This window comes from Nannospalax galili, unplaced genomic scaffold, assembly GCF_000622305.1.
Source record: "Nannospalax galili isolate Female #2095 unplaced genomic scaffold, S.galili_v1.0 scaffold101, whole genome shotgun sequence".
Lineage (NCBI taxonomy): Eukaryota > Metazoa > Chordata > Mammalia > Rodentia > Spalacidae > Nannospalax > Nannospalax galili.
Genome location: NW_008345700.1, coordinates 1629964 through 1655484, shown reverse-complemented (window position 1 = coordinate 1655484; position 25521 = coordinate 1629964). Strand labels below are relative to the sequence as shown.

Here is a 25521-nt window from a genome sequence, read left to right as displayed (position 1 = left end):
GAGGCACTCTGACTGGTCAGCCTAGCTGAATTGGTAAGCTCCAGGTTTAGTGAGGGACGTTGTCTCAAGAAAATAAGGTGTAGTGATCAAAAAGACAGGTGTCAACCTCTGATCACCACAGACACACAAATGTACAGGTGCACACGCATGCATACCCCACAGACACACAAATGTACTGCCCTGAAAAGAGGAAGAGGGTATGACACTTTCCTTCCATTTTCATATGAAAGTAAGAACCCCCGAGTCCCTTCCCTTATTTTCTTCTGGATTGGGCAAAGGGTGCAGCAGGACAAAGTGAAGGAACTCAGTACCAACTAACTCCTCATCCTTCCATGTCCTCTGCCTTTCCTCTGCTCCTGTGCTGGGGAGAACGGGGCCAGCATGGGAACTGAGCACTCTGTACCTTCTGGGATGCTTTATTCACACATCACAAAGCCATGGTTTGAGGTGAATTATCACACTATCCCACCAGGTCTGGATGCTCTGCCATTCATTTATTCTGTACAATATACCACTGGCCTCAGTGGACACCTTCAGGACCTCTGGGAGCACATACAAGAACAGGCAAGTGCAGTAGCACACAGCTGAGCTGTCACCCCTGTATTCAAGAGATGGAGACAGGAGGATTTCAAGGCCAGCCTGGACTGTAAATAGAGCCAGGCCTTGCCACAAGAAAACCTAAAACTATTTTAATAAATACATATTTAATGACCTCAGACCTTTAAGAAACATATAATTAAGGGAGGTGGGGTGATACATGCTTATAATCACAACACTCAGGAGGTACCGGCAGAAGGATCAGGAGTTCAAGGGCAGCCTCACGTACACAGAAGTGTGAGGCAGTCTGGTTAGCGCTAAATGAGGCTCTCTGAAGCAACAACAAAGAGAAATATATAACAACAACACACACAGCAAAAAGTTGAAATTAGTATGGGTGATGGGTAGTGAAAGCCAGGCACGTTCACTAGGCTAAGCGACTTCCAAACAAGCCTAGAAATGTCAAGATTGCCCCATTCAAATCCACACCTCAAGGAAACCAAGACAGTATGACAGTAATTATTACACTAGACATCACTTAGAATTAAGCTTGAATTATCCCTCTTTTCTATAGCAAATGTAATGTTTCCAAGTCAGAAATAAAGGGTACAATTCCTATTGGTGTGGCTTTAAGAAAAGAACAACAGGGGGCTGGAGAGATGGCTCAGCAGTTAAGAACACTGGTTGTTCTTGCAGAAGACCCGGGTTCGAATCCCAGCACCCACATGGCATCTAACAACTGTCTGTAACTCCAGTCCCAGGGGATCCAACAGCCTCTTCTGTCCTCTGTGGGCATTGCATGACACAGGTGCACTTACCTACATGCAGGCAATACACACATACACATAAAATAAAAATAAAATATTTAAAAAAAAAGAAAAGAACAACAAATAAGGAAGTCAGTCAGAAAAAACAACATGAAATACATATTGCATGCACTCACAACTAAAAGTCTTACAACTTTTAGGGTGCTGTATTTCTCTTATAACTAAGTACAATAGAGGTCAACACCTATAAAGGAAGTCTAATAAAGTCACACACACAGAGAACCTTCAAAAATGCTTTCTATGTGTGTTATGGTCACTCTCCTCTAAGCTACAAGATTCATCAGAGCACACTACCAGACCAGGCAGCTCTAACCTGGGAAGACATCTCTAAGTGTCACTTAAATAAAAAACCGTAGGCACTGTCAGCTCTCCACCCTGACACTGCCACCACAGCCATCCCCTGGCCTGGGCCCTGGCCTTTCTATCCTGTTTCCTCAGCATAAAATGAGACAGGACATACACCTACACCACAGATCACTGTGAAGACTAAGGAAACATAGAGTGCTACAGCAGCACCTGGTAAGTGTCAGCTGATGGTAACATGCCAATGACCAGGTGTGTGAGCTACAAAGTCATTACTTCTTATCGCTAATCAGCACCAAGAAAGCCACACAAACTAATTTTGATCCGCATAAACCGACCTTGCTGGGCAAAACATGAAAATCCACATGGACCATGCCAGCAGATGAAAGTCAGCAGCACAACTCTTTCAAATACCCTACTCCTAATTGGCTTGCAACCAATATTTGCTCAACAAATTGATGAAAATTTTTTTTCAGAATAAAATCATAGGCGCATACCTGTAGTATGGACTGGTGGTATGCGTGGTAGCGCATAACTGTAGTCCCAGCACTTGGAAGGCAGAGGCAGGCAGATCTCTGTGAGTTCCAGGCCTGCATGGTCTACATAGTGAGTTCCAGGCCAGGTAGGGCTGCAGGGAGACCCTGTCTCAAAAAGACCAAAAAAAAAAAATTAAAATCACTTTATTTTAATTAACTCACAAATGAAACATAACACAACTGGTTTAAGAAGGCCAAACACTTGCCCAGCCCCCAACTCCACACATCTCAGTGAACAGTTGGGAGGGCACGCTCTTCCACGGCCATTCTTGAGCAATGGCGCTGTTAATAACCAGGTTTGCTTGGTTCACACTACCACTATCAGTTACATTTTTACACTAAAGTTGGTCATCAGTTTTCCAGTTCTTCAGCTAGAACTTCTTGATTAGCGAAGCCCCCCCATTTGCAAGTCTGCATTGCTCCAGCGCCTCCCTGAAACCCTCACAGAGCTTGATGTCACTCTGCTTCTGGGCACACTCCAGAAACTTGTCTGATCTCAAAAAGGCAAGGGCCACCAGACTGCTACTCCATCCGCTGGGTTTCCTGAGGCTCCTGGTAAGTGATGTCAGGCTTTGCAGATTCAGCATTACCACCTCCTCTGAAGCCTCCAGTTATGGCAGGCCCCTGTGTGCACCCCACTGCAGAGCCCACAGCCACACCAGCTGCAGTGCTTGCCATTTGGGCCATCAGGCCTGGCTGCCAGGGTACACAAGGTGGGATAATTGCAGAGGGTGTGGCTGCGGCTGGAGGCTGAGCTGGGGAGTGGGGGGGCGGGGAGTGCTGGCCTAGGAATAGTTTTCATCTGAGTGGCAAGACTGGCCAGAGGGGGCACCCAAGAAGTGCAGCTATAGCTTCCACACAGCATGCTGAATGCAGCTGAACCCAACGTTTAGAAACGCAAAACTGCCAAATTGATGAAATTTTAAAACTCAATACATAATTGAGGGAGGGGAGGGAAGGAGTGAGATGGAGGAACTTTGGACCAAAGAGAGGGTGAGAGAGCCACAAGCAGTGAGAACCCCAAAGGTTAGACGTGTCTACTGTGCCATGCAGGGCCACATCTTGGGGAAAGACCATTAGAAGAAAGCCTGACATAATACTTTTGAACTTCACTTACAGCATAAGTCCAATCTTCATAATCTGTCTTATGACCCAAAAATTTAAAGCTGTAGACTTTAAAAATTAAAAAAGGTTCTGAACTGGAGCACACAGACATTCTTTCGGCTGTAAGTGGCTGAGGCATGAGGGTTGGAGACACAGCTGATTGCCTGTTGAGATCAAGTGTTAACATTTTCAAGTGACCTACAGAGAATAAGAGGCTTCAGAGTGTGGGTCCTTGGACAGGACTCCTATATTAAAATCCACCCACCCAGGGCTTAGGGACCACTGTGGAAGAGGGGGCGGAAAGATTTTAAGAGCCAGGGAGGAGGTGCATGACCATACCAAAATGGTCCTACAGATGCCTAGGACCCTTCTCATACAAACCTACAGCAATGGAGTCAGCATCCCCAAGACCCATGCAAACTTAGGCAGATGAAAACCCAGCACAGAACTGTGGAAATGAATAGCAGGGCCCCATAATCCTAGTTGAAGAATTAATGGCAGCTGATTACTTCAGGTGAGGAAGAGCTGATCTTCTTGAAGGGACTCTAGATAGGCTGACTAAACCCCGGCGGATGAACTTGCACTGAGGAACATCTCAGGACACTAACTCTATATAACAGGCCTTAATACAAACAACAGAATGTATCAACTCCAGTGAGGGGGGAGGTATGAGAGGTGTCAAAGGGGAAGGGGAGGGAGTATAAGGATGACTTTATGTATGAAATACACTAAAATTCAATTTAAAAAAAAGAAAGAAAAGAAAGTTCTGACCTAGACTTTCCAATATTGCTAATACTGCCAAGCTGAGGACCAAACCTTTAACACATGGGCCTTTGGATGACAGTCTGAATACAAACCCACAACACACAGATTCCAAACTGGCCCCACAGGCTGAGTCAAAATGGAGACTAAACATTGGCCACTGCCAAAATACTACCCAGAACCACCGAAGATCTACTGGGCTACTTAGTAGGTTGGTCACAATTTCAGAAGAGATCCAGAAATAATAATCAAAAGTCACACTTTAAATTTCTGTCACTAGCATTTGGGGAAATAACTCAAGAGGCGGAGTGCTTGCCCAGCACCACAAGACTAGTTATAAATGAAACTTAAATATTAGTTGTGGAACCGGGATGTGGCAGAACTTGCTGCCTTTGGGTCTTAGTGCTCTCTTCCCTGGAAAGTCTCCCAGACCCTCGCGTCAACACGCAGGCATGCCCATGCATGCTAGCCCCACCCTCCTCACTACCCCTCACCCCTACAGCACTCTCATGCTGTCCAATGACTCTTCCTGTTTTGCTCCCTGATGCATCCTCAGTGCCAACTACCATTTCTGACACAGAACAGACTCTCTATAAATACATAATAATGAACCCACAATTTAATGAAGCCAGAGCTCAGGTAAGCCCTGGCTCAAATTTTCCTCACAGCCCCTTGTGATGACCTCAGGGGGAAAGAAGTATCTGAGGTAGTTTAGGGGTTTGCTTGTGTTTATTTTAGTCAGGGACTCACATAAGCCCAGGGCCACCTCAAACTCACCATGCAGCTGTGGATGGTCTTGAACTTCTGATCCTCCCATCTCCGCATTCTGAGTGCTGGGATAATATAGGCCTGTAGAGTATACTGCCACACCTAGTTTATGCAGCCCTCATGATCAAATGCAGAGCCTTGCTCTAGACAAGCACTCTGCCAAGTGGGCTACACCTCAGCCATGATCTTGTTTACAGACCGGGTCTTAAGTAGCCCAAACTGACCTTTAACTCTATATGTAGCTGAAGATGACCTTTAATCTTCACCACCACAGTTGGCTTTCTGGGGTTTTTAAATAACAGAAATCTCACTATTAAAACTGAAAAACAAGGTCTGGTGAGATGGCTCAGCGGTTAAGAACACTGGTTGTTCTTGCAGAAGACCCAGGTTCGAATCCCAGCACCCACCTGGCAGCTAACAACTGTCCGTAGCTCCAGTTCCAGGGGATCCAACAGCCTCTTCTGTCTTCCACAAGCACTGTACTTACCTACATGCAGGCATGACACTCATACACATAAACTAAAAATAATAGGGGCTGGAGAGATGGCTCAGCAGTTAAGAGCACTGACTGCTCTTGTAGAGGACCCAGGTTCGAATCCCAGCACCCACATGGTCGCTATGAACCGTTCTTAACTCCAGTTCCAGGGGAATCCGAAGCCCTCTTCTGACCTCTGTGGCATTGCACGACATGGATGCACTCACTTACATGCAGGCAATACACTCATACACAAAAAATAAATATTAAAATATAAAAATAGGTAAAATATTTAAAAAACAAACAAACTGACAAACAGTTGGGATGTTGTTCAGTGGTAAGAGTGCTTGCCTAGTAAGTGCAAAGCCTGGATTCAGTGACCTCACAAATGACAAACAAGGCAGGTGTGGTAGTTCATATCTATAATCCCAGCACTTGGGAGGCTGAGGCAGAAGGATCAGGAATTTCAAGGCAAACCTAGGCTATAAATACAGCCTCAAGACTGTCTCATAAGACAATATAAAACAAAACAGCATCAGCAGCAACAAAAAAATAGGACTGGGGATGCTCTGTAGCTAAGTACTTGCCTGGCATGCATAAGGTCTGGGATTAAACCCCAGTGCTGAAAAAAAACAAAAACAAAAACAAAAAAACACCTGACAAAGAGCACTAACCTCATATTTGTACCACTATGCTTAAAGACTGAATAATCACCTTTGAACTGCTTCCATACCATGGCAAAATGTAGCCAAATTGTGTGCGTGATGTATGCATGTGTATGTGTTCATGTGTGCATGTGCAGGCTACAGGTCAGTGTCCAGTGTCTTCTCTGCCTCCACTGCTCTCTGCTTTATTGCACAGGGCCTCTCACTTAATCTGGGGTTCACTACTGAGTCAGGCTGGCTGGCAGGGAGCTCTGGGGATCTATATGTCTCTGTACCCCCCAGCTCTAAGGTTACAAAGGTGTGCCACTGCACTCAACTTTTAGCATGTGTGCTGGGGATCCAAACTCAGGTCCTCATGCTTTCCTGGCAAGCACTTTGCACACTGAGCCACCTCCCCAGTCCCTAGTCAAATGTTTATAGTTATATTCTACCCTTATTGACAACAAGATTTTCATTGCAATTCACAACTCCACATCTGGGTTTCTAATCAGCTAGCTCTTGACAAAAATCTGGCCAGAGAGGTAAGCCCCTGAGTGTTTCAATAAGTAACCAGAATAATACTGAGGCAAATTCCGTTTACTTTCCAGAATGATCCAAAGATTACCCCTAAGGTCCTATGCTATAAGGAAGAAGGGTCTTGTTAGAATCCTGCTATAACCTGTCATCAGAAATCAAGTTTTCTGTACACAAGACCTGCATGTGTGGTATATGCTGAACTAGGGAGGCTGATGCAGGAGAACAGCATGTTTACAGCCAGGCTACACACAGAAACCTCATCGATAAACAGGCAAACGTTCACACAGTTATCTCCTAAGACCTGGGTTCTACTTCTCCACTCACTCATTTTCCTTTTCTATTTTTTAAAATATTTTATTATTTTTATTTTATGTGTGTGCGTGCATTGCCTGCATGTAGGTAAGTGCACCAGTGTCATGCAACACCTGGGGAGGTCAGAAGAGGCTGATCACAACCCCTGGGACTGGAGTTACGGACAGCTGTTATCGCCCATGTGGGTGCTGGGATTCGAACCTGGGTCTTCTGCAAGAACAACCAGTGCTCTTAACCACTGAGCCATTTTTCTAGGCCCACTCACTCCTTTTGCACAGTGATGCCTCTCTTGGATTTTTTTTGCCTTAAGTCCTGGTTACCATACCTGGGAAGAGCACAGTCACCTCACTGTGGAAACGCTGGCCCTGCCATGTTTTATGAGACCTTTCAGGTCATTATGACTAAAAATCATGAATAAATTGCTAAACTCTCAATTCACATAGCAGAAAATTTCTACAGTCCAAATATAATTTCTGTAACTTTTAGAAACAAAAAAACTCTCTACTTTCTGGGGCTTGAAAGATGGCTCAGTGGTTAAGAGCACTGGCTGCTCTTGAAAAGGACCAGGGTTTGGTTCCCAGCATCCATGGGGTAGTTAACAACCCTGTAACTCCAGTTCCAGGGAATCTGACACTCTCTTCTGATATCCACAGGTATGGTACACATAGGTGCACTTATATGCATACAGGCAAAACACTCATACACTTAAATTTTTAAAAAATTATATATTTTATTTTTATTTTATTTGTATGAGTGTATTGCCTGCATGTAGATAAGTGCACCCATGTTGTGCAATGACCATGGAGGAGAGAAGAGGCCATTGGATCTCCTGGAACTGGACAGTTGTTAGCTGCCATGTGGGTGCTGGGATTCAAACATGGGTCTTCTGCAAGAACAACCAGTGTTCTTAACGCTGAGCCATCTCTCAAGCCCCTAAAAATATTTTTAAAATCTCTAACTCTTAGCGGGCATGGTGGCACACACCTTTAATCCCAGCACTTGCGAAGCAGAGGCAGGTGCACCTTTGTGAGTTCAAGGCCAGCCTGGTCTATATAGCAAGTTCCAGGACAGCTGGGGCTATAAGGAGTTCTAAAAAAAAAAAAAAAAAAAAAAAAAAAGAATCTCTAACTCTCTCTATCACTTGATTTAGCCAACAAATGCTCAATGGTTTTTAATATTGTATAATTTTAGTCATTTGTATAATGTAAACATATATAAACCTCTGTATGAGGCCGGGCGTGGTAGCCCACGCCTTTAATCCCAGCAATCAGGAGACAGGGGCAGGCAGATCTCCTGTGAGTTCAAGACCAACCTGGTCTACATAGTGAGTTCCAGAACAGCTGGGGCTACAGAGAGACCCTGTCTCAAAGGACAAAAAAAGAAAAAAAAAATTGTATGTATATTATATATAAAACATGAAGACGGGACTATCTGGAGAAGAGGGGGCAGTGGAGAGGGAGGAGGAACAAAGGGTGCGGACACCAACAAGGAGTAACAGTGCATGGCAATACCATAATGAAACCCATTATTCTGTGTGCTAACTGAAGAGTTTAATATAAAAGTGATGAAAATAATATGCCTTATTTTCTGCAAAGGACAATAAATACGTAGGTCAAACAAAGGTGTTCACTGGTAGACAGGATCAGAACAGACAGCGGCAAGCCAGGCCCTGAAAAATGCTAGGATTCTAGAGGCAAAGATAAAGACAGAAATGGAAAAATGTGATCTAGAGAGCTGCGGACACCTCCATGCCAATGTGAGGAAACACAGGCCCAGTGATGAAGGGGACTGAGCGGTGAGGAACAAAGGCACTGAGAACCTGAGTCAGAACTTGGCACATGAGCACATACACACACACACACACATAGGCACACGCACACACACACAGGCCACTTAATAGATTCTTCGCTAAGATGAGGCAAAAAAGAACCCCTGTAGGTTGGCGACACCTTTAATCCCAGCACTCGGGAGGCAGGGGCAGGCGGATCTCTATGAGTTCGAGACCAGCCTGGTCTACATATCAAGTTCCAGGACAGCTGGGGCTACAGGGAGACCCTGTCTCAAAAAGACCAAACATTGGGGCAGGAGAGATGGCTCAGCGGTTAAGAACACTGGTTGTTCTTGCAGAAGACCTGGGTTTGAATCCCAGCACCCACATGGCAGCTAACTGTCTGTAACTCCAGTTCCAGGGGATCTGACAGTCTCTTTTGACCTCCGTGGGCACTTTATGACACAGGTACACTTACCTACATGCAGGCAATGCACGCATACACATAAAATAAATAAATAAAAATTTTTAAAAATCATTATTTTTTTTTAAAAAATAGACCAAATAAATGAATGAATAAATAAGTAAATACTAAAAATTAAAAAAGCAGGAACCCCCTAAGGGCACCTAAGTTTCCCACAAAAACACTATGTATCGTAAAAAGCATACAAAACAGAGCTGGGGCAGCAGCTCTGTGGTGGAGCGTATATATATATATATGCTCAGCAAGGATGAGGTCCTGGATCCCATCCTAGGACAAGATGGGAGTGGAGAGGGAGAGAAGGGGTAAGAGAGTGAAGAGGAGGAGACATGGCTCAGGGGTAAGGGGCTTGCTGTCAACTCTGACATCAGCGCTCAGTCCTCTAGACCCACACTGTAAAGGGAAAGAACCAACTCTCTTAAGCTGTCCCCATACATGTGCTATGGCACACGTGTGCCCACAAACATATACACAATAAATAATGAATACAATAAAAAGATTATTATTTTTTTCGTTCTTTTTGAGACAGAGTCTCCCTGTAGCCCCAGCTGTCCTGGAACTTACTATGTAGACCAGGCTGGCCTTGAACTCACAGAAATCCGCCTGCCTCTGCCTCCGAGTGCTGGGATTAAAGGTGTGTACCACCACGCCCGGCCCAAAAAAATTTTTAAGAGAAGAGGGAAGAAAAATGGAGGAGCAAATCTTGGGAGCAGGCTAAATTCAATTAATTAGTGTTACTGATAGCGCCTGCTTCAAAGGTCCCTCTCAAGGCGCACAGACTCAATAGACAATGTCTGTCTTCGATGCAGCTAACTCAGGGCAGTTGGTCTTCATCCCTGTCAATTATGCAAGGGTTTCAGTTGGAATTCAGCCAAGCCAACTTACACCTTCCTGGAAGTTTCTTGTTTTTACACAGTAACCTGAAAGCATTACATTTTTGCATTAAAAAAAATATTTGATTATTTTTATTTTATGTGTATGTGTGTATTGCCAGCATGTAGTTAAGCGCACCCGTGTCGTGCAATGCCCATGGAGGTGAGAAGAGGCTGTCAAACCACTGGAACTGGAGTTATGGACAGTTGTTAGCTGCCATGTGGGTGCTGGGATTCGAACCCGGGTCTTCTACAACAGTGTTCTTAACCACTGAGCCATCTCTCCAGCCCTGCACATTTCTGCATTTTAATAAAAATTCAAACCCTACAGTGACAACAGGATAAAAGGATAAAAAACTGATTTCTGGCTGCTCGTGGTGGCATAATGAGTTCCAGACCAGCCAGACCAGCTGGGGCTACAGGGAGACCCTATCTCAAAAGAGACCAAAAAAAAAAAACCAAAACCAAACAATCAGATTTCCAAGTTTAATTGTAACCATTTACATTATTTGTAGCACATATAATGGAAACAATTCTAAACATCCATTTCAAAATACTCATTACATCAAGTTTTTCTCAAAAAGCAATTTTCTACTCATTGTTAAAATGTCACCTTGAAAGGGCAGATTAAATATTTTTCTGAAAAATACTGAATTGACTAGGTAGTTGTCTATTAACAACCATTTCAGAAAGGTCAGTAAATCTAGATAGCTAACCTTTATATAAAAGAAAAACAGCCAGGTGTGGTGGTGCACGCCTTTAATCCCAGCACTCAGGAGGCAGAGGCAGGCGGATCTCTGTGAGTTCAAGGCCAGCCAGGTCTACATAGTGAGTTCCAGGACAGCTGGAGCTACAGGGAGACCCTGTCTCAAAAAGATCAAAAGAAAAAAACAATTCACCTTCAGATAGGCAATGCTTTTTATTTTGACAGAAGATGATCAGCAAACCTGTGTCTTGCTAAGTTCTGGGCCCCAACCTCTCAGCACAAACAATGCAGGCCCTGGGACTCCACAGAGGTCTCCAAACCCAACCTGGTGCTTTAAAAGCACCTCCCCATGTATCATGTGGTAAATAAACTTAACTTGGTTTCTTCTTTCCGCAACCCTATCCAGGAATCATTTTTTTTTTTGCTTTGTTTTTTAATTACAAAGTGGCTGTTCCAGCCAGGAATGGGGGGGACAGGCCTTTAATCTCAGCACTCAGGAGGCAGAGGCAGGCGGATCTCTCTGAGTATGGGACCAGCCTGCTCTACATAGTGAGACCCTGTCTGAAAAAAGAAAAGCAGCAGTTACAGCACCACTAATATCAACTTTTTCCATGAAACCTGTTCATCTAAGAAATCACTTTAAAGCCTATCTATATGTTCTATCTCACACAAGCACACAAAGAAATTCAATCAGAAACAAGCAGAAAGTACAGGCTGACTCCCTGTAAACACCTATCTCTCATGGTTCCAGGGCTACTCTTTCCCAAGATTCATTCTCATTGCTTTCAAATCTTCTGCCATTGATTGTTTCTATGAATTCCTAAGAGTACTTGCTTGACAAAATCATGCACTTCTTCTGCTAGTGCCTTGTGGTATGGCTTCTGCTCCTCTGCCTGGTCCCTAGGGCTGCTGGAAGAGCTTTCCAATGGAAGGTACTACTTGCCCTGCAGCACTGGAAAGGTGGCAAATGCCGAGAACAGCTGTAACACCCCACAGCAGAAAGCTTTTGTATGGGTCTTTCTTGGAAGTCCAGCAGACATCCTGTTCTACCAGACTTTTAAAAACTATTGTAGGCATCCAGTTCTCGGCACTCAACACCTGCCCATGATAACCCGTCAGAGCCCTTTCTACAACTGAATTCCACCAACCACAGTACTTAACAGGCTACAAACCCTGAGCCATTTTAAAGAAACTTTACAAAGCACTAGACAGAGCAACACGTATCTTCAAATACAGCTGTAGAAACTGCAGGCGGCATTTTACTTCTGGAAACTTTTTTTAATATTTTGCCAACTGTAAGCATTGTACTTTCCTTGCCTAACTTCTCAGGGCGAGATAACTGCTCCAGGCACCACTGGTCACCAATGAAAGTGTGTATTTCAATTAACCTTTGAAAGCTGATTCTTAGTTTTACTCAGATCATTTTCTTTTAAAACATTTTTTTATTTTTATTTGTATGACTGTTTTACCTGCATGTATGTAAGTACACCATGTGCATGCAATGCCCATAGAGGCCAGAAAAACATCAGACTCCCTGGAACTGGAGTCACAAGTGGTTGTTAGCCACCATGTGGGTGCTGGGACCCAAATTCAGGTCCTCTGCAAGAGCATTCAGTGGTCTTAACTGCTGGGCCATCTCCCCAGCCCCCAGATAACTTTGAGTCACATGTGGCTAACAAGCAGCTTGTGAAGGAGAATACGTACAGACTACCATCACGCCCCAAGTTCCATGTGCTTTCACAAGAGCAGACTTTAAGTCCATGGCTGCAATCCTGAGCACCAGTGTAACCACAGTCAGACAGCAGAACCTGGGGCTGCTCTGAAGAAGCCATCATGGCACACAGGCTGCACGCGACAAGACAGCACACTTGAGAACTGAAAGCCGCTTCTGCCTCAGGACAGCACCAGACTCACACAAGATCTTCAATGGCCTGAAGTGCACATCAAGAGGGGTGTCAGGTTGTAAAGTTTAGTGTCTTCAGCTGTCCTGGAACTCACTGTGTAGACCAGGCTGGCCTTGAACTCACAGAGATCTGCCTGCCTCTGCCTCCGGAGTGCTGGGATTAAAGGCGTGTGCCACCACACCCGGTTCTTTTTTTTTAATATTTTGTTTTATTTTATGTGTAAGCGTGTATTACCTGCATGTATGGAAGTGCACCCGTGTCATGCAATGCCTGCGGAGGTCAGAAGAGGCTGTCGGATCCCCTAGAACTGGAGTTTTACGGATAGTTTGTTCAAGCTGCCATGTGGGTGCTGGGATTTGAACCCAGGTCTTCTGCAAGAACAGCCAGTGTTCTTAACCGCTGAACCATCTCTCCAGCCTCTAATGTCTTATTTTTCAAAGAAAAAGAGCCAATATGATTGCTCAGTAGGTAGAACACCTGCCCTGCAAGCCTGAGAACCTGAGTTCAACTCCGGAACCCAGTAAGAGTAGAAGAACCAACTCCACAAGACCCCTCTGACCCCCACCTGAGGGCTGTGGCATGCTCACCACCCCTAGACACATTATACACACAGTAATAACAAATGAAAATTTTTAAAGCAAAGAAAAAGAAGGGGAGGGGAAGAGATGGAGGAAGTTAGCTCTTCCAGAAGGCCAAAAGATCATGACACCTGCTCCCTGGCAGGCCTTGGCACAGGGCACAGAAAGGGATCCTGGAGCCAACCAACAGTCACTGAAAGACGTAAGACAGAGGGAGTGACAGAACTGTCATAAAGGAACCAAAGAACTTTATCTAGGATAAAACTTGGCATGGTGGCACATGCCTGTGATTCCAGCATTTGAGAGACAGAGACGGGAGGATAAAGAGTTCAAGCCTTCGATAGCAAGCTCAGGACCAGTCTGGTTCTACAAGAGAGCCTATCTCAAAAAAACAAAAAACAAAAAGGCTAGGCTTGGTGACAGCAGGCCATTTAACCCCAGCACTCAGAAGACAGAGGTAAGGTGGATCTCTATGAATTCAAGGTCAGCCTGGTCTATAAAGCGAGTTCCAGGCCAGCCAGGGCTACATAGTGAGACCCTAACAACAACAACAACAACAACAACAAAAGAATGACCAATTCGCACAATGGAAGCCCCTAGCATAACATTTACAGCTACATAGCTTGAGGCCAGTCTGTCTCAAACAAACTAAACAGATACCAAGCACAGAGACGATGCAGGCAGTGTGGTGTGTTCTCATGGACTAGTAAGAGAAACTGTCCATGCACAACTGCGGTTGCAGTTACCTGAGAACTGAGACAAAAACTCCTCCAGCTGGGCCTGGTAGCGCATGCCTTTAATCCCAACACTTGGGAAGCAGAGTCTGGCAGAGCTGTGACATCAGGCCAGCTTGGTCTACGTAGTGAGTTTCAGGCCACCTGGGCATACAGGAAACACTGTCTCAAATCAATGATGCCTAAAACTGCTGGATAAAAATGCAGAGTTCAGTCTCAACCTGAGCTCGCAGCTGAGGAGAAAATGGATCTTGATGATTATCCTGCTAAGTGAATACTCTGATGCTGAAGACCTAGTGACCTCCCACTTGAGTTTCTAACCACTAACATAACTATCTACCCAAGGTGTAAGTCATAGAATCAACTAAACTGAGGGGACTGTGTGTAGAAGTGAACTCACCAAAGCCACACTCAGGAGACTGGGATGGCACTGTACACACAGATGAAGACAAAGTTTCAGAAAGGCACATAAAATCAAGATTAAACACAAAGAGGTCAAAAGGATTCAATGCTGGGCACAGTGTCTCACATCTTTAATGCCAACACTCAGGAGGCAGAGGCAGGCAGATAGATCTCTGTGAGATCAAGGCCAGCATAGTGAGTTCCAGGCCAGAGCAGCTGGGACTATAGGGAGACCCTGTCTTTAAAAAAACAGGGAGAAGGGTATGATTACTTCTCTGAAAGGCTGATGACAAAGGCAGATACAAGAGTGAGAGGGGATAAAACATGAACTGAGACAGTCAGAAGCAGCAGGTACAAACTAGTGTCACTGCCAGTATTTCAAGTCATTAGGTGGCAACAGGAGAAAGCTCATCGGATCTAAGTGCACCTTATTTATGGATTATACAAGGCCAAAAGGACTGAGAAGGGACAGATGGAAAACTCCAAATCTGAATGTCAAGGAAAGTAACTCCACAGAAAGATTCAAGATTGGGGAACAGGACAAGGTAGCATGTTGTTGACTGATAATTCTATACCTGAGTATTATACTGTCATTATTTCCATCTCTCCACCTCCCATGTCCTCCCCGAATTCTTCTCAATTTCCAAGACAAGGCAGTTTTAAGAGGCCTTTGATACAGTACACCCACACACAATTTTTTTTTTTTTTTTTTGGTCTTTTTGAAGCAGGTCTCCCTGTAGCCCCAGCTGTCTTGGAACTCACTATGTAGACCAGGCTGGCCTTGAACGCACAGAGATCTGCCTGCCTCTGCCTCCCGAGTGCTGGGACTACAGGCTTGTGCCACCACGCCCGGCTCCACACATAAATTTTGCATTGAGTTTCCATGCATTAACAGACGTGCTGAAATCCAGCAGCTGAGCAACCCTGGACTGACCTTGGAAACAGGATAAATGTGTTCTTCCAAATCAGAAGGCAGAGAAAACCGGAAGCTTCAGAAATGGGGAGAATGCTTCAGGAATTTCGGCTGCATAGCTTGCACCTGCCCTGGAGCATCATGGTGGGACAATTTACAGCACAAATTTAAGAACCTCAATCCCGTCTACATGCTGTGGCTGAGCCAAGGATGGGCGCTATGGTAACCCAGGAAGGACACAACAGCCTGGCCTAGGATGAAGCCGTGCTCCCAGTACACGACAGTTCACGACATACATCTTTAGCGAAAGAGTATAGTTACCAAACAAAAAGAGGAAGGAGGGAGACTAGAAGAGTTCCCGTCTACATGCTGTGGCTGAGCCAAGGATGGGCGCTATGGTAACCCAGGAAGGACACAACAGCCTGGCCTAGGATGAAGCCGTGCTCCCAGTACACGACAGTTCACGACATACATCTTTAGCGAAAAAGAGTATAGTTACCAAACAAAAAGAGGAAGGAGGGAGACTAGAAGAGTAAACGCCAGTAGTAGAGGTAGAGATGAGAAGACAGCCCAGTAGATCATTTGAGCTGAGCCACATGAGCAGCACTCTGTGACCACCAGGCTGGGCAGCAAATATGGAAGTGGAAAGAAACTCAAATCAAGAGGGAGACTGAGCTCCCCACCTGGCTAAGTGCAAATGAAGGGCGCAGGAGAGACGAGCAGGGAGGCCACCAAGCAAGGCTGGTCAGCACAGCCTTCGGGTAGAGGGCAGACAGGGCTGGAGGGCAGCAAAGTGTTCTAGAGACCGGCTGAGAAGAAAATGGAGCAGGCTGAATACAGGTAAGGATGCCTGGAAAAATGGCAGTTTTCCTATCTCAGTCAAGGACTGGTGAGTGGTAAAGGCTACCAGGAACTGAAAGGCAGGGGCAGGTGGAACTCTGTGAGTTCGCTGCCAGTCTGGTCAACCTAGCAAGTTCTAAGCCAGTCAGGGCTATATAGTGAAACCCTGTCTCAAAACCACAAAAACCACGGGCTGGAGAGATGGCTCAGTGGTTAAGGGCACCGGCTGCTCTTGCAGAGGACCTGGACTTGAATCATATACCCACATGGCAGCTAACAACCATCCGTAACTCCAGTTCCAGGGGATCTGACACCCTTTGGTGTCTGTGGGCATTGCACGACACAGGTGCACATACATACATGCAGGCAAAACACTCATACACGTAAGATATAAAATAATAAATATTTTTTAAAAATCAAAACAAAACAAAAACTAGAATACAGATGAGCATCTCTAAATGCAAACAGCAGTTTGCAAGAGACACATGGTTACGATAACCAGTTCGACAAACGCAAAACCTCCTATTATTTCTCAAGAAAAGAAATATTGACAGTGATGCTATTTCTTTTTTTTGGTCTTTTTGAGACAGGGTCTCCCTGTAGCCCTAGCTGGCCTGGATTCACTATGGAGACCAGGCTAGTCTCAAACTCAGAGATCCACCTGCCTCTGCTGGGATTTAAAGGCATGCACCACCCCCGGCATTGACAGTGATGCTATTTCTATTAACTCCAGTTCCAGGGGATTTGACAACCTCTTCTGACCTCCAATGTATAACACAGGTGCACTTACATGCAGGCAATACACTCATACACCTAAAATAAAAATAATAAAAGAGAAAACACAGTATTATAAACGCCATAAAAAATTCAGTTATGAGATTTCTTCACCTAAAGTCATCAGCTATGACTAGCGGCTTGTAATTCCTTCCTCTACACTACTCCATATGACTAGAGGCATCGCCACTCTGGCAGGTCCCTTGAGTAACCTCCAACAAGCTCTTGGCAGCAACCCACAGAATTGCTGCCCAGCAGAACTTCCAATATTTCAAGAGAGAAAAATTGTATTGCAGTAAACTAATAAGCAGTTAAGTTGGGGGCTGGCAAGATGACTCAGCACGTAAAGTGCTTGCTATGCAATCCTGATGATCTGAGTTCAATCCCTAGAGCCCATGTAAAAGTGAAAGCAGAGAACTGACTCCAAAAGTTTTTCCCTGACCTCTAAACTTGCCCTGTGGCACACATGCACTCACCTATACACAATAAACTTAAAAAAAAATTAAAAAAATAGGAACCTACATGGTGGAAAGAGTAAACAGGCACCCAAAAGCTGTCCTCTGATCTCCACAGGCACAACACGGAGCGCGCGCGCACGCGCGCGCGCACACACACACACACACACACAAAATAAATTTTTTAAAGTTAAGCTTGGGCCAGGTATGGTGGCACACGCCTTTAATCCCAGCACTCAGGAGGCCAAGGCAGGCACATCTCTGTGAGTTCAAGGCCAGCCTGGTCTACATAGCAAATTCTAGGCCAGCCAGAGCTACGTAGTAAGACTCAGTCTCAAAAATAAAAATGGTGGTGGGGTACTGGCAAGGCAGCTCAGAGGGCAAAGCCATCTGGCCCCTAAGTCTGATGAGCTGAGCTCAACCCTTGGAACTCACAAGAGTGGAAGGTGAGCACTAGCTCCAGGAAGTCGTCCCCTAACTTCACACTTGAGTCACGGCAAGAATAGGCTACACATACCATATACATAATTCAATAAGCAAACAGAATCAGCAGCCAGAAGGATGGCTCAGCAGGTAAATAGCCCTTGTCAAGGCTGACAACTTGAGTTTAACCCCTGGAACCTACATGATGAAAGGTGAGAAGCAACTACTGCAATCTGACCTCTGACCGCCATATGCACACCATGGCACATGCAAACACACAAATAAATGTTTTTTAAAAACCCGTAAAACTGGAGCTGGAGGGATGGCTCAGTGGTTAAGAGCACTGACTGCTCTTGCAGAGGACCCGGATTCGATTCCCAGCACCCACATGGCAGCTACGAACTGTCCTTAACTCCAGTTCCAGGGGAATCCAAAGCCCTCTTATGACCTCAGTGGCACTGCACAACACGGGTGCACTCACATACATGCAGGCAATACTCTCATACACATAAAATAAAAATTAAATTTTTTTTTTAAAAAACCGTAAAACTAAATAAATAGGGCCAATAAGGTGGTTCCAAAGAGAGAGGCATTTGCTACTAACCCTGACAACCTGAGTTTGATCTCTAGGACCTACAAGGTAGGAGGAGAGAACTGACTACCACATGTTGCCATGTGTCTTCCACACAGGCAGGCTGTGGCACACCCATGAAACACTCTCCCCACACAATAAATACATGTAATAAAAACATTTTTTAAGGGGCTGGAGCAATGGCTCAGTGGTTAAGAGAACTGGCTGCTCTTGCAGAAGACCAGGGTTCGGTTCCCAGCATCCACATGGCAGCTAACAACTGTCCATGACTCCAGTTCAGAGGGATAGGACACTCTTCTGACCTCCACAGCCAGTCATGGGGACACACACTTTTAACCCCAGCACTTAGGAGGCAGAGGCAGGTGATCTCTGTGAGTTGGAGGCCAGCCCGATCTACCTAGTAAGTTTAGGTCAACTGGGACTACACTAGACTATACAAAAAAAAAAAGAAAAAAAGAAAAAGAAAAAGATGCCGGGTGTGGCGGCGCACGCCTGTAGTCCCAGCACTTGGGAGGCAGAGGCAGGTGGATCTCTGTGAGTTCAAAGCCAGCCTGGTCTACATAGTGAGTTCCAGGACAGCTGGAGCTACAGGGAGACCCTGTCTCAAAAGACGATAAAGAAAGAAAAAAGAAAGAAAAAGAAAACTGGAAAACCAAAACAAAACAAAACTGAGGGGGGCAGTAATTAGTTAACAATATCGTACTACCATTTACTACTTGGGTTTTTGTTTTTGTTGTACAGTGCTGGGAACTGAACTCGGGATTATGCATACTAAGCAAGCATTCTATATTTATGACCCTACTTCTTAGTTTTAACAACACACCAATGTTCTATAAGATATATTAACACACAAGGCATGGTGGTGCATGCCTTCAGTCTCAGCATTCAGGAGGGAGAGGCAGGTGGATCTCTGTTGAGTTCAAGGCCAGCCTGGTCTACATAGTGAGTTCCAGGCTAGCTGGGGCTACAGGGAGACCCTGTCTCAAAAATACCACAAAAGGGGCTGGAGAGATGGCTCAGCAGTTAAGAACACTGGCTGTTGTTGCAGAAGATCTGGGTTTGAATCCCAGCACCTACATGGCAGCTAATAACTGTCTGTAACACCAATTCCAGGGTATCTGACAGCCTCTTCTGTTCTCCATGGGCACTGAACAACACAGATGCACTTACCTACATGCAGGCATAACACTCATGCACACAAAAATAATAAACAAAATATTTTTTAAAAAAATACCACAAAAAAGGCTGGGCATGGTGGCACACGCCTTTAATCCCAGCCCTTGGGAGGCAGAGGCAGGCAGATCTCTGTGAGTTCAAGGCCAGCCTGGTCTACATAGTGAGTTCCAGGCTAGCTGGGGCTACAGGGAGACCCTGTCTCAAAAATACCACAAAAGGGGCTGGAGAGATGGCTCAGCAGTTAAGAATAAATAAATAAAAAATCAAGAGCAGCTAAGATTCAGCTCCCAGAACATGCTGGTGTGGTGCTGTAGCGCTAGCACTGGGGATAGGGACAGCCGGATCCCAGGAACTCTGTTCAGCCAGCCTAGGTGAGAGACCCTGTCTCAAAGAATAGAATGGAGGGGCCAGCAGGGTGACTCAGTAGGTAACAGTGCTGACCACTTGAGTTCCCTCCCCCAATTCCTTGGTGGAAGGAGAAAACCAACACCTAAAAGTTGTCTTCTGACCTCCACACTAGCTGTGGCATGAGTGTACCTGCACATACAGTAACAAGAAAAGGACATTTAATAAGAAATAATTTAAGGTGGAGAGATTAGAAGAAGACAACCCATGTATGACCATCACATATGCAAGCATGAGCACACAAGATAAATTAATAAATGTAATTGGGGGGGGTTCTTTTTGAGACAGGGTCTCTCTGTAGTCTCAGCTGGACTGGAACTTGCTATGTAGACCAGGCTGACCTTGAACTCACAGAGATTCCCCTGCCTCTGCCTCCCAGAGTTCTGGGACTAAAGGCATGCACCACCACGCTCAGCAAATAAATACATGTAATTTTTTTAAAAAAGAGTTAGAGCCTGGAGAAATGGTTCAGCTAAGAGCACTGGCTGCTCTTCCAGAGGATTTGCGTTCAGTTCACTTCCCAGCACCACATGGCATCTAACAACCATCCATAACTCCAGTGTCAGGGGATCTGATGCCCTCTTCTGGTGTCCAGGGCACTGCACACGTGTGTGTGTGTGTGTGTGTGTGTGTGTGTGTGTGTGTGTACACATGCAGGCAGAACATGCACACACATAAAAATAAATAAATGAAGATGTAAAAGAAGTGGCACATGACTTCAGTGACAAGAGGGCCTGTTCATCAAAACAGTGCTGGGTGCTTCAGTGTCAACCTGACACACCTGGGTGGAGGGAGCCTCAGTTGGGGAATTATCTCTATTGGACTGGCCTGTGGCCATGTCTGCGGGACATCTTTCTGATGAGTGATGTGGGAGGGCCCAGCCCACTGTGGGTGGTGCCACCCCTGAGCAGGTGGGCCTCTGTTGCATAAGAAAGCAGGCTGAGCAGGGGCCAGAGGAGCAAGCCAGTAAGCAGCGTTCCTCCATGGCCTGTGCTCCAGCTTCTGCCAGCTTCTGCCTCCAGGTTCCTGCCCTGAGTTCCTACCTTGGGCTCCCGGATGAACTGTGACCTGGGAGATGTAAGACAAACCCTTTCCTCCCCAAGTTGGTAGTGGTCAGAGTGTTTTGTCACAGCAATGAAGAACTAGGACACCTAGGAACAAAGCAACAGGTGTCAGCACACTGGGGGACACTAAGCACACTGTAAGGCTCAAGAGGGGCTGGGAATGGCTCAGTGGTGGAAGCACTTGCCCTTCAAATGTGAGGATAGGAGTTAAGCAGATACTGAGTGTGCATGGCAGCCCACCTGCAAATCTAGTCTTGAAAGGTAGAAAGTGAGCAGGCTATCAAGGCTAGCCACACCGCAGAGCTGTGTGTGTGACCGAGACCCTGTCTCAATGAAAGACACAGAAGAGCGAGGGAGGATGATTCCCAACATCATCCTTGGGCATCCACATGATGCACACAAGTACATCCATACACATGCAAAAATATACATACACACATCACACATGAAAATGGAAAAAAAGCCAACCAACCTAATGTTCTAGTCAGAGACTTCATTCTCAACAGTCAACGGGATTAACACACAAAAATACCGACAAGAAAGAACTGAACAAAACCATTAGCCAACTGAATCTAACTGTCCAGAAAACAGCCTATCCAACAACAAAAAATAATTTCTAGTGCACGTGCTAATATTTTTCAAAGATAAACCCCATGGCGACTAACTACCCTGTTTCCTTACCTCATAGTAAGGTTCTATCTTTTTTTAAAAAAAGGAGGGAGGAGAGTGTTTCGGTTTACCTCATGGAAGAACACTTGTCTAGCAAGCACAGGGCCCTGGGTTGGGTCCCCAGTAACAACAACAACCACAACCACCAACCAACCAAAAAAAAAAAAAAAAAAAAAAAAAATCAATAAACTGCCAGGCATGGTGGCACACGCCTTTAATCCCATCCCTCAGGAGACAGAGGCAGGCAGAGCTCTGTGAGTTCAAGGCTAGCCTGGTCTACACAGTAAGCTTAAAAAAAAAAAGTAAGTCAATGAACTTAAGAACAGAAAAAAGTTTTTTTAAAAATTAGAAAGCAGCTGGGTGGTGTACGCCCTTAATCCCAGGAGGTGGATCTCTGTGAGTTCAAGGCCAGCCTGATCTACATAGTGAGTTCCAGGCCAGCTGGGGCTACAGGGAGACCCTGTTTTGAAAAGAAAAAAAAAAAAAAAAAAAAAAAAAAAAGCAAGCACCTATGAAGTGGATGAACACATACATGCACACATGTACGACACAAACCCCCAAAACACAAGTCACAGGTAGGGACACAGCCTCGTGAAAAGTGCACAGGGCTCCAGGTTCCATTTCAGTGCTAGGAGAGAACAAAACCGACTACAGATGGCCACCGACTTACACTGGCTTTACTTAAGATTTTTCCTATTCAACAACCTTATGATGGTGTGAAAGTGACAGGTGTTCAGGAGAAACCGTACTCTGAATTTGGAAAATTGATCTGCATCCTGACACTCGGTCTGACTCTTAAAATTCAGGCAGTGGGCAGTGAGCCACAGCTGGTACAAGATGCAAGTCAACAACTGGAACTCTACAGTGCACCGTGCTGCCAATCCAGAATGCTCATCTTAAATGCATCTGAGAGAAGATGTTTTCATTCTATGAGAATCATCTGTACCAACACCAGGACTAAGAGGACAGGACAAGGACTGGAGAGAGTGGTATCATTTAAGACCTCTGCAGACATCAGAGGGCATTAAAGGTCAGTCTTTGGAAGTGGGGGTACAGGTGGTAGCCATGAAAGGCAACAGTAGCAAAATGTTGGCTACAAGGACATTCAGCCTGACTAGCACAGGAACGTTTCTGCCTTGCTGTTCAGCACAAAGGATGTGGAGATGGAGACACTACCGTCCCCAAGTACACTGATCTGGTGACTACTACCCCTTGCCTGAGGAAGCCCATGGTTTCCAGACAAGAGGTCATGAAAGAGGGGCCAACATGGAGCAACCTGACGAGGGGTGACATGTCCAGCTGGACCACATTCAGACCACTAACAAGAAGACAATGGACGTGCTGCTCTTTGGCTTCTCTGCCCGTGTACTGATCAGGAAAAGCACTAATGTGTATGGCCCCATCCCACACACCTCTGATGAAGACTGGATTGCCATGCAGACCTAGGCAATGCTTGGAAGTAAGCGGCTGTCCAGGCTTCTCCACCTATCAGGACAAAAAAAAGAATGAAGGGAAGAGGCGTTTTCCCAGCACCTCACTACCTGAAACCTGTTATGTCAGCACTGTTTACATGGGCTGAAAAGGACAATGAAGGAACACTACAAACACAGACCCAACTGCTCAGATGAAATACACCAATTCCTTGAAAACTGTTATGCTACTAAAATAGATCAGAAAGGAACAAGCCTAATCTTACTTTATCTATGAGGCCAACATTGTACTAATATCAAAACCAGGCACGAACAGTTATGTACTTTTTTGTCTTTTTGAGGCAGGGTCTCCCTGTAACCCCAGCTGTCCTGGAACTCACTATGTAGACCAGGCTGGCCTTGAACTCAGAGATCCGCCTGCCTCTGCCTCCCTAGTGTTGGGATTAAAGGCGTGCGCCACCACGCCCGGTCAGTATGTACTTTTTAAAAAGCCTAATAACAAGCCAGGCATATAGTTCTCCCTACATAGTAAGTTCCAGGCCAACTGGGGCTACAGGGAGGCCCTGTCACAAAAAGACAAAAACAAAACAAAACATTATACCCCAACTCTAATTCTATTTCTATATACTAGCAATGAATAACTGAAAATTAAAACTTTGAAAAACGCTACTTGCAATAGTGGAGGAAAACACACTTGAGGGGCTGGAGAGATGGCTCAGTGGTTAAGAACACTTTCAGAGGACCTAGGTTTGGGTCCCAGCACCACATGGCAGGTAACAACCATCCATAACACCAGTTCCAGAGGATATGATGCCCTCTTCTGGCCTCCAAGGAGGCTGCACAACACAGTACACTTACATACATGCAGGCAAAACTTATAAAATAAAATTTCTGAAAGTCAAAAAAAAAACTCAAGAGGCTGGGAGGAATGTAGCTCAGTGAGGGGTAGAAAGAGGTAGAGCATGTGGCATGAAAGAGAAACCCTGGATTCAATCTCAGGATAAGGAGGAGAAAGAAGGAAGGAGGAGGGAGGGGGAAAGGGGGACAGAGGGGGGGAGGGGCAGAGACACTTGAAAATTAAGAAAAATGAAAACTTTGAAAAAGTGAAATACATAGAAATCTGAAATAAGAGCCACTATGATCTGCATACTGCTATGCCCAAAACAGTAATGAAAAAAAAACTAAACCAAAGGGAGTCAAATAAATAGAAAGTCAAACCACTGTCACACTTTGGAAGATTCAAAATAGAAACTGTTCATTCTCCAACAAAGTGATACATAAATTTAAGACTTTTCTAATCAAGCCCAGTGTGGCCTTTAATCTCAGCACTGAGGAACAGAGGCAGAGAGATCTCTGTGAATTCAAGACCAGCCTGATCTTCACAGTGAGATCCAGGCCAGTCAGGGTTGCAAAGTGAGACCGTCTCGAAAGACTTTTCTAATCAAATCCCAGAAGAACTATTTATGGATATAGGCAATCGATTCTTTCTACAGAAAGGACAAAAAAACAAAATAATTAAAACAATTATTTTTTACTTATTTTTAAAGTTGAAGGAAACTACCCCATTCTAAGACTTAAGAGTACTCAAGACAGTGTGGCCCTGGCAATGAGACAGGCAAATCAATGAACAAGTACAGAATAAGACCAATTACACTGTTCAAGTTTTGGTGGTTTCTAGAAGTCTTTCTATATAGCTCAGGCTAATTTCTAGCTGGAGACCAGTCTGAACTGCATAAATAACCCTCTACCTATAACTATAACGTATATGAAATTACTCAAAATGAATCATAGACCTAAATGAAAAATGGGGGAGGGGGAGGATTAATAACCCGAGGCTATATAAGATATAGTTCTTTTTAAAAAATACTTTATCTTGCCAGGCATGGTGGCTCATGCCTTTAGTCCCAGCACTCAGGAGGCAGAGGCAGGTGGATCTCTGAGTTCAAGGTCAGCCTGACCCTGTCTCAAAAAGACAAAAAAAAAACTTAAAAACTTTATTTTCTATGTATGAGTGTTTTGTCTGTATGTATGTATGCACATGTACTATGTGCGTACCTAGTACCTGTAGAGGCCAGAGGAGGGCACTGGATCCCCTGTAACTGGAGTTACAGACAGCTGTTAACCATCATGTGGGTGCTGGGAACTGAACCTGGATCCTCTGGGTCCTCTGCAAGAACAACAAATACTCTTAACCACTCAGCCATTGCTCTGGCCCCTACCTCAGAACTGTAAAAGCTGCAACTGGGAGCAGGAAAAGCAATCTTAGAAACAAGGGTCATAGCTGGGTGTGGTGGCACACACTTTTAATCCCAGTACAGGCAGGTGGATCTCTATGAGTTCAAGGCCAGCCTGGTCTACATAGTGAGTTCCAAGCCAGCCCCACTATAGGGAGACCTTTTTATTTTATGTGTATGCATGTATTGCCTGCATGTAGGTAGGTGCACTCATGTCATGCAATGTCTGCGGAGCTCAGAAGAGGCTGTCAGATCCCCTGGAACTGGAGTTACAGACAGTTGTTAGCTGCCATGTG

General features: G+C 45.1%; 1 pseudogene; it reads right to left on the bottom strand.

The window, feature by feature from the left end:
* Positions 1 to 2574: 2574 nt before the first annotated feature.
* LOC103741164 lies at positions 2575 to 3068 on the bottom strand (annotated as a pseudogene).
* Positions 3069 to 25521: the final 22453 nt, after the last annotated feature.